The sequence below is a fragment of the Salvelinus sp. IW2-2015 genome, linkage group LG18, assembly GCF_002910315.2.
Source record: "Salvelinus sp. IW2-2015 linkage group LG18, ASM291031v2, whole genome shotgun sequence".
Classification (NCBI taxonomy): domain Eukaryota; kingdom Metazoa; phylum Chordata; class Actinopteri; order Salmoniformes; family Salmonidae; genus Salvelinus; species Salvelinus sp. IW2-2015.
In genome coordinates this window covers 30,620,554-30,630,051 of record NC_036858.1, presented here as the reverse complement: position 1 = coordinate 30,630,051, position 9,498 = coordinate 30,620,554, and the positions used below count along the sequence as shown (strand labels likewise).

At 44.4% G+C, this 9,498-nt stretch overlaps 1 pseudogene; it reads right to left on the bottom strand.

Annotated features, from left to right (window-relative positions):
* Positions 1 to 4,832: 4,832 nt before the first annotated feature.
* LOC111977421 (voltage-gated potassium channel regulatory subunit KCNG3-like) overlaps positions 4,833 to 9,498 on the bottom strand; it is a 9,580-nt pseudogene continuing 4,914 nt past the window's right edge.

The following is a 9,498-nucleotide window of genomic DNA, read 5'->3' as shown; positions in this document are numbered from 1 at the left end:
TGAGATAACTTTTGTTATTGACCAAATACTTATTTTCCACCATAATTTGCAAATAAATTCATTAAAAATCCTACAATGTGATTTTCTGGATTTTTTTTCCTCATTTTGTCTGTCATAGTTGAAGTGTACCTATGATGAAAATTACAGGCCTCTCTCATCTTTTTAAGTGGGAGAACTTGCACAATTGGTGGCTGACTAAATACCTTTTTGCCCCACTGTATAAATGCGTGTTTGATCATGTGCTAAATGTGCTTGCAGCTGAGGCAACCACTGGGGTGAATAAGCTTGGTTTGATCTTTTTCTAGTCGTCCGTTTGAGTTTTACTCTGTTAGGTTCTGAACAAACAGTTGGCGTTGATGGCAGGATTCACCACGATTTAGAGTCCGAATCAGTGAGCAAGAGCCGGCTCCAAAAACAAGGTAGCCACAGTTCCGACACCTGTTACCACTCATTCTGACATCTTGGGGAGATGAGAGTTGTAGGCTGACTACAAATGATAGGATACGGACCTAGAAAGCCTGAGCCTATTCAGAAGTCCCATTGTGTTACAACCAGTCGTAGATTTATGGTATAGGGTAAGTCCCGGAAGGAAAGCCCGAGGCAGGGTGGTCCCTGCGGAGGGTAAGTCCTAGGAGGTAAATCCAGTGGGGTTGGTTCTTGCTAGACCCGCAAGGGGGGGGGGGGGGTGAAAGCCCAGCTGTGGTGGCCGTGAGGCCATGCGTGTGTTTTTGGATAAATTGTTGTGCTCGTGTACTAGCACGGTAACTAACTTGTAGAGAAGTAGTCCATGTAGAAGGACAAAGGAAGGAAGTGCATACGGTGTAGAATAGGAGGATATCTATGTTTAGAGATGAAACATTGTCAGTGAGTGGGAATTGTGGGCAAAAGAAGGTTTATGCCCTATTGGATGGGAACCATGACAAATTATGTGGAAATAGGAAGACAACTGTGAGTAATTCTCATAACGTGTGTTGTAACAACAGTGATATTTGAAGCGTGACACTGGTATAAGACATTAGGTCTCCCGTATTCTCCAGTAGTAAATTGGCAAAGATGCTCAGTATGGTTTATATAATAGAAGGTATCAGGTCCCGTGACCAAATTATTAGGAATCTATACCTTAACTACTCTCCGGGAAGTAGGTATCACTACCTGAAAAAAGTTACAATTGGCGTGTATTAGAGGCGTGGGTGAGAAAATCTAAACACCTTGGACACCGTCGGGACAAGCTGAATAATAACTATTCAAATCAAATTGTATTTTTCACATGCGCCGAATACAACAGGTGAAATACTTACAAGCCCTTAACCAACAATGCAGTTTTAAGAAAAAATACCTAAAACAAAAGTTAGAATAAAAATAACAAATAGTTAAAGAGCAGCAGTAAAATAACAATAACGAGGCTATATACAGGGAGGTACGGGAGAGATCAATGTGCGGGGTACAGGTTAGTCGAGGTAATTGAGGTAATATGTACAGGTAGGTGGAGTTATTAAAGTGACTATGCATAGATAATAACAGAGAGTAGCAGCAGCGTAGAAGAGGGTGGTTGGGGGGGGGGGGGGGGGGGGGGCAATGAATATAGTCCGGGTTGCCATTTGATTAGATGATCAGGAGTCTTATGGCTTGGGGGTAGAAGCTGTTTAGAAGCCTCTTGGACCTAGACTTGGCGCTCCGGTACCGCTTCCTGTGCAGTAGCAGAGAGAACAGTCTATGACTAGGGTGGCTGGAGTCTTTGACAATTAGGGATGCACCGAGCTATCTGTTTAAACTACTAGCACACAGCACGGACACCCATGCATACCCCTCAAGACATGCCACCAGAGGTCTTTTCACAATCCCCAAGTCCAGAACAGACTATGGGAGGCGCACAGTACTACATAGAGCCATCACTACATGGGACTCTATTCAACATCAGGTAACTGATCAGGTAAACATCTTAAGGAGCAGCGAGGACTGTGAAGAGACACACACACACACACACACCTGGATTCGAACCAGGGTGTCTGTAGTGATGCCTTTGGCACTGAGATGCAGTGCCTTAGACAGGTGCACCACTCGGGAGCTGTTTTGTTGATGTACGGTTTTATCTTTTCTTTCATTTGTAATGTAAGTGCCTTAATTTGTTTGCACCCCAGGATGATTAGCTGCTGCTGTTATGGATTTTATGTATAATGACTAAATGATGTATACGTTTAAAGTAATGAGAGGACTATAACTAACAGAATTCTACCCTGTCTCTGTATAATGATTTGAATGTTTGTGCAGAAGTAAAGAGGAACTGTGGACAGACAACTTGTGACAGACAACTTGTGACCACTGTGAAACTGATAACAGGAAGAAAGTCTCCCCACTCAGGGAGGGGGGAAACCGTTGGGCTTGCAGTAGATTGTGTAACATGTTGTAGCATATGATAAGCAATGTAGGCATAAGAGAAGACTTGTAAAACAGCATTGTCATTATCTGAGAGGAGGAGGGACATTTATGACGAAGTGAGAGGTYTATAAACCAATGTACATGACATGATGGGCAGAGCTCTCGGGAATAAACATTCTGACTATTGTGACTGGCCTCTGTCTGTTTCATATCAACCAGAACCTTACAAACTCTGGGCTACAGACAGAGTATTTAATTGAAGTTCAGTTTATGAATCTTGGGAACTTAATTCCCTTAACAGCTGCATTGGCAGCAGCTAATGGGGATCCCTAATAAATACAAATACAAATGAACCGGGCTAGTTTTACTTCACTTACCTCTTTCTCTCGTTTTCCTATTACTCTACACTACAGACCATTCAGGTCCTTGATCCTCATCTTCCCGATCCATTTCATCACAACTGTTAGCCATATTGATCGAATTCCAGCACAGCTGTTGCTTCTCCAACCATCTCTCCATATCCTCCATCGCCGCATCCTCACTTCTCACCGCCGTCACCGTGTGACCAGTCTACCAGAGGTGCATCCCTGGGCGCCTATCAACTTCGCAGCCTGCCTGTCTGAGCTCATGTTCATATGGCGAAGTTTAACCACGAACCTGAGCGGTTAGCTGAAGAGAGGGCTCAGATACTGCAGTAGACCTGCAAGCTTGCCTTCTTCAACTACAAGACATTCCAGGTGTTCCCTTTGGGTAGGAATAAGATAGATGTAGTGTAGTCATAATTAAATCAAGTAATGAATAAATCTTATTTAGCTAAGAAGCGACTACAGCATGTTTATACTCACTGGCTCTGTCATTGACTATAGAGAATATAATACCCAAAATAATTGGAACCATTGCCCATATTTTATCATCAGCAGAACCTGAGTGAGTCCTCATATCCTCCTGCAATATGCTGTGAAAGTGACTGGATCAGGGCTCTCCAACCCTGTTCCTGGAGAGCTTCTGTCCTGTAGGTTTTCACTCCAACCCTAATCTAAAAATCAAATCAAATGTTATTTGTCACATGCGCCGAAAACCGGTGTAGACCTTACAGTGAAATGCTTACTTACAAGCCCTTAACCAACAATGCAGTTTCGAGAAAAATACCCCCCAAAAAAGTAACAAATAAAAGTAACAAATGATTAAAGAGCAGTAACAAATAATTAAATTGAAATAATTTGCTGGTTGATAAGCTCAATGAGGTTAGTTACAACTAGGGTTGGATCAAAACCTACAGGAGGGTAGCTCTTCAGGAACAGGGTTGGAGAGCCCTCAACTAGATGTTGCTGGTGTTGGGCGCGTTCGTCTGCCCATGCATTTCTGACACATGCCAGATCATACAACGCCTTGATAGGTATTTTACATATCAGCCAACCACATCATGGCACGTTCCACTGCCCAGGCATTGCTAACGCCTGCCAGATCATACAACGCCTGGATAGGTATTTTACGTATCAGCTAAACACATCATATGTTATTGCAATCTGTTAGTCAATGACAAAGTCGATGACATGGCACGCAACCATTGGCTGATGTATGCAACGTCTGAGCAGGGGAACGCATCCCACATGTTATAGCAATCTGGCACCCGACTGCACAGTCGATGACGAGGCACACAACCACTGGCTGATGCATGCAACGTCTGAGCAGGGGAATGCGTCCATTGTCTTGCTGTTGGCAATGCATCTAAACTGGTGGTCACCCTCATGATTGGGGACAGACTTAACTACTGAATCTGGTCATGACCAAATGTCATGGTGCTGTCACAAGAGTAGGGATCCCTAATCTTCCCCTATATCATGGCCACTTAATCTTCCCCAACTCATTGGACCCCTTCTCTGATGGAACTCTTCTCAAGGTTGTGGTGATAAATGGAAAAGTGTTCCTTCAGCCAACTTAGGCCAACCTGGTTAAAGGGATACTTCCACATTTTGGCAATGAAGCCTTTTGTCTACTTCCCCGGAGTCAGCTGAACTTGTGGATACCCTTTTTATGTCTCTGCGTCCTGTATGACATTAGGAGGTAGTTTCACGGGCCAATGCTAACAGCTGTTACCATAGACGTCCTTTCATAGAAGTCCAGTCATTGTGCTAACGCTAGTTATCAATTTCCTGTCAACTTCACACAGGGGAAGTAGACAAAAGGGCTTAATTGACCAAATCCAGAAGTATCTCTGTGAATGAAGATGCAGAGTCAAAAATACATTATTCAAACATCAATCACCCATCATTTTCTCCTTGAACAATGTTTTGTTATTTGTTATTAAAGTAATATGTTAATAAAATGGATTCCATTGAAATGAATTACTTCCTGTATTACCCCACTCTATGATATTATAAAGTAAACTCAAACGTGTACAGGTATGTACGCCTAAATGTAGTCAGACAAACGTTCAGATTAGACAGATTAGCTTTATTTATATACAACCATATAACCATTATATATGTAAACAACATAAGCTCTATACAAAATAGCTGGTTTCATAAAAAATAAGGGAAAAAACAATAAACATTTTGGAGATATGGCTTGCATAAACAACACTTTTTTCTAAAGATATCCTATGCGCTGTTTCAATTGTACATACTATTGAAGCAGCGATATACTAAAGGTGCCCACAGAAGGTGTTTCGGTGTGACAAAGTACGGTAGAGTATACAAAAGTTGCAGGTCCTGTCTGAAATGTCACTATTTATAGTCTGGTAACAAATGTGGGGCCACTTTTGCCCCCACTACATCCAACGTGAGCACGGAAATATGTCCCACAAGGGTTTACAGTAGTGGAAATATTCTTCAGTTATTCTCAAATACTACGTTCAGAAATACAACATTTGTTCCAACAAAACAAAAATCACATTGCCTTATACCTGATCCTCAACACAACAGCGACTTTTCCAGTTGCGTTAATTTCACAAGGGATCAAACTCACTAGTGGTCCACATTTGCTTGTCACACACTTCGCATTCATTTTCACAGTTTTAGTCCAATGTCAAAATACATATTGTGATGACAACAGAGATACTTACGTAATATGTTCCCAGTCCAAATATCAAMATTGCACTGAGTGGGGTGTGGAATATTTGTACATTTCATTGAGTAGAGCAATGTCAGTGACAGGGTGTCAGAAATACATTAAATAGGTCACTCAATGGTCTTATAACCAGTGAACCATGTTCAATCTCCTCGAAATGTGTTTTTATTGCCTGATTTGTCTTGTAATCCCACTTTGATTTAGATGTGTGACAATGGATCTACTCTGACATTTCCTTCATGGTGACCTTTCTGACTTTTTATATGTGCAGTTTTGATTGGCAAAATACATGTGAAATCCACTCCGTTGTTGGTTACCCATGTTATTGAAATGGGGCACTCCCAGATAAGAACCTCATTAGTAGTGACCACTGGGACGTTTGTGTGTGTGTGTGTGTGTGTGTGTGTGTGTGTGTGTGTGTGTGTGTGTGTGTGTGTGTGTGTGTGTGTGTGAGAGAGAGAGGGACAGAGAGACAAACAGACTAAGAGGAGGGAGAGAGTATGGTTAGAGAAAATCCAGCTATTGTAGTCTATATGTGGCTTGGATTTTTTATGGTGTCAGAGTCTGTCCCCCCTGCAGCAGTAAGAATCCCTGATGAATCTTGTGGAAATATTCACTTAAGTGGAGTGGAATCCAGGGAGATCTGACTGATGTGGATTTCTGTCAGGGAAAAGTAGGCTGGTCAGATATATAAATCCTCATTGCCGTGGAGCAATGTGACTTGCTGTGAGTTTTTTACTSAGAGCAGAGATAATTAAATGTCGGTGTGAATGTTGACAAGAGAAAGTGACAGTAAATTATTCCCGTAGATGAGGAGGGTCTTGTTGCTGACAGAGATAGGCTACGTGTTGCTGCCAGTTCCCTTCAGGTTCAAAACCCATTGTGTGCTCGCACTCTCAAAGCGAATACTTAAGTTGTTTCCTCTCGAATATCAGGCTCTTTGGTGTGATAATGCACCTCATTCTGTGTGATGGTTTTGACCAACTCTTCTCCTGGAGACATTTGCCATAAGATTATTGCAATACCTCTGAACAACACACAACACACGACATGCTAATATAATGCAAGTCACATTTTTTCAAGGTCAACTAAGTCTAGTCAAGGCTTTTCTCTTTCAAGTGCCTGATTCCCAAAAGGTACGGTCTGAAAAAARGAGTTCAATCAATCTTATTTATATTTTTCTCCCCAATTGGTAGTTACAGTCTTGTCCCATCGCTGCAACTCCCGTACGGACTCAGGAGAGGCGAAGGTCGAGAGCCATGTGTCCTAAGAAACATGACCCCGCCAAGCTGCACTGCTTCTTGACATACTGCTCCCTTAACCCGGAAGCCAGCCGCACCAATGTGTCGGAGGAAACACCGTACATCTGGCGACTGAAGTCAGCATGCATACGGCCAGCCCGCCACAGGGAGTCGCTAGAGCACGATGGGACGCGGACATCCCAAAAACTCCTCTAACCCGGACGACGTGGGCCAATTGTGCACCACCACATGGTTCTCCTGGTCACGGCCAGRTGCGACACAGCCCGGGATCGAACCCGGACCTGTAGTGATGCCTCTAGCACTGCGATGCAGTGCCTTAGACTGCTGCGCCACTCAGGAGGCCCGAGTTTAATCAATCTTATCCCATCAATATTCAACACAGTTAAAGTATTGTGACTGCTGTGTTTGGAAAAGCAGCCAAGTAAATGCCAGGGCAGATCAGAGAGAGCAGATGGTGCTGTCTGCAGCCAGTGGAAACCATTACACTGAGGACAAAGCAAAGGAACACCAAATCTGTATAAACAGAACCAGCATCACTAGTACAATTAGACTGGTATTCCCAGCGGTGACTACCAATCACATCAAATAGAGCAMGGTTTCCCAAACTCGGTCCTGGGCCCTCCTTGGGTGCACATTTTGTTTTTTTGCCCTAGCACTACTCATCTGATTTCAAATAATCAAAGCTTGATGATGAGTTGCTTATTTGAATCCGCTGTGTGGTCCTAGGGCAAAAAAAAACAAAAAACGGGACCGAGTTTGAGAAACCCTGAAATAGAACACACAATTAAGGCCCATATACATTCTTCACTGACTTGATGAAGTGTCAAATGCTCCCACTATATAAAGTGCTTCCGGGAAGATATAAAACTGCTTTGGTTCAAAATACAGATTCTGTTAGCAAATACTAAAACCAAGTGCTAGAGCAAACACAGCTATCGACAATCTGAGAGAAGAGAGATGGTGCTTGTTAGCCATAACAGGTAGTATACCCTGAAGCAGGCCGATGTGAAGAGAACACATGACGATCTGATTCCCAATTCCCCACCATAGAAATGAGTGAAGGCATGATGAAAGCTTTTCAGATTCAACCGAATTCACTCTGGCAGGAGAGGAGGCGGAATGCATCACACCAGCCACTCAAACATGGCGTCGACAGTATGTCGAGGAGAAGCAGGTGGGCCAGACAACACCATTGAGAGGAGTGCCTACCAAGGCTGTTGTGGTTTTGACTTACAGTACTGAGGAGGGTGGTGGTGATGGGCATGCCGAGTGCCTTTGTTGTGACAGGCAGAGGCTACCAAGGTTTTGACACCAGCCACAAATGGTTACACTCCTCCAGTCAGAAGACTCGCAGCGCTCCCGAGGCTGAGGCATGCATGCCCTCGCCTCACTACACTGCACAGTGTCAGCCGAACCACCCGTCTCTCCATGACACACTCTCGCTCTGTGGCTCGGTGTTCCACATTACAGACCTGCCTACACAGCTGAGCTGACAGACCCACACAATATTGTACTCTTTCTTGTTAAACCCCTCCCACTTGGTTTCTGCGACAAATACATTTCATAGCCATTTTGCATTGGTTGGTTTTCAGGGGGAGTAGGTAATAGGTTTAGAATGTGACCATGTCTGAGTTGTAAATAGGCTCATTCAAATTCACAAAGTGATGTGCTCTTTACATCTGTCAGGTTTGTGTGCGCAAGATAAAAGCAGAAAGGTGAGCGTTGCAGTGAAAGATTAAAGGGAACATACAGTGTACACTGTACTGATACACTTTGGTTCTTTGAAATGCATTGTTGTTCACTCACTGGCCGACGGAATACTTGAAATAAATTATCTAAGAAAGAGAAGCAAAATTATACCTTCCATCTCCCACACTGTGACACTGTCAGAGAGTGGGATTGAAAATGACATTAAAACTCAAATCCCTTTTGTTGCATGTCGCCATATGAGAAGAGAAGAATGCCAGCCAGCAGTGTAATCAACAGTACGTGAAGGCCTCTGTCTGGTCTGACATGATCCAGATGCCCTCTGCCTCGAAAACCACTGTCACCATGGCAGCCGTGGAAACTGTCCTAGTTCCCATCAGGTTCCATTACTTCTTACTTGGACTTTACTGTTGGAAGGTTGAAGGCTGTGCTGTATGCAAACCTCAAAACCCATAACCACAGCAACTGATGTTCAAAGATGAGGGGTACATCAACAAAATGCGTGTGAGACAATGAAAGAGGCCACGTTTCAGATAAATACACAGATCTAGGGTTGGATGGAGGTCTCTGAAGAGGTGTCGGGGAGTAGCGAGGTGTGCCCCCCCCACCCCCCTATTAACCCTCCTGCAACGTCAGTGGTCCCTCAGTTGAGAAACTCTGCGGACAGGCTCCGCGTGCAGCGGGCCGAGCGGAACTTGAGCTCATGGTAGCACTGCACGAAGCTGTGGTAGATGAAGGTGATGGGTAGTGCCAGGAGCACGATGCCGCTCACCACGCACAGGCCACCCAGCACTCGCCCAGGCACGGTGATGGGGTACATGTCTCCATAGCCCACAGTGGTCATGGAGATAATAACCCACCAGCAGGCGGCAGGGATGCTGGCAAAGTCCTCGTTGGGCGACTCCAAGTCCAGGCCATGCTCCAGCAGCTGGGCTAGAGCACTGAATATGGCCATGGGCACGCAGATGAACAGCAGCAGCATCACCATCTCCCGGTAGCAGCGCCTCAGTGTCAGCCCTAGAGTCTGCAGGCCCAGGAAGTGACGGGCCAGCTTGATCACCCAGAAGATGCGCATCATGCGCAG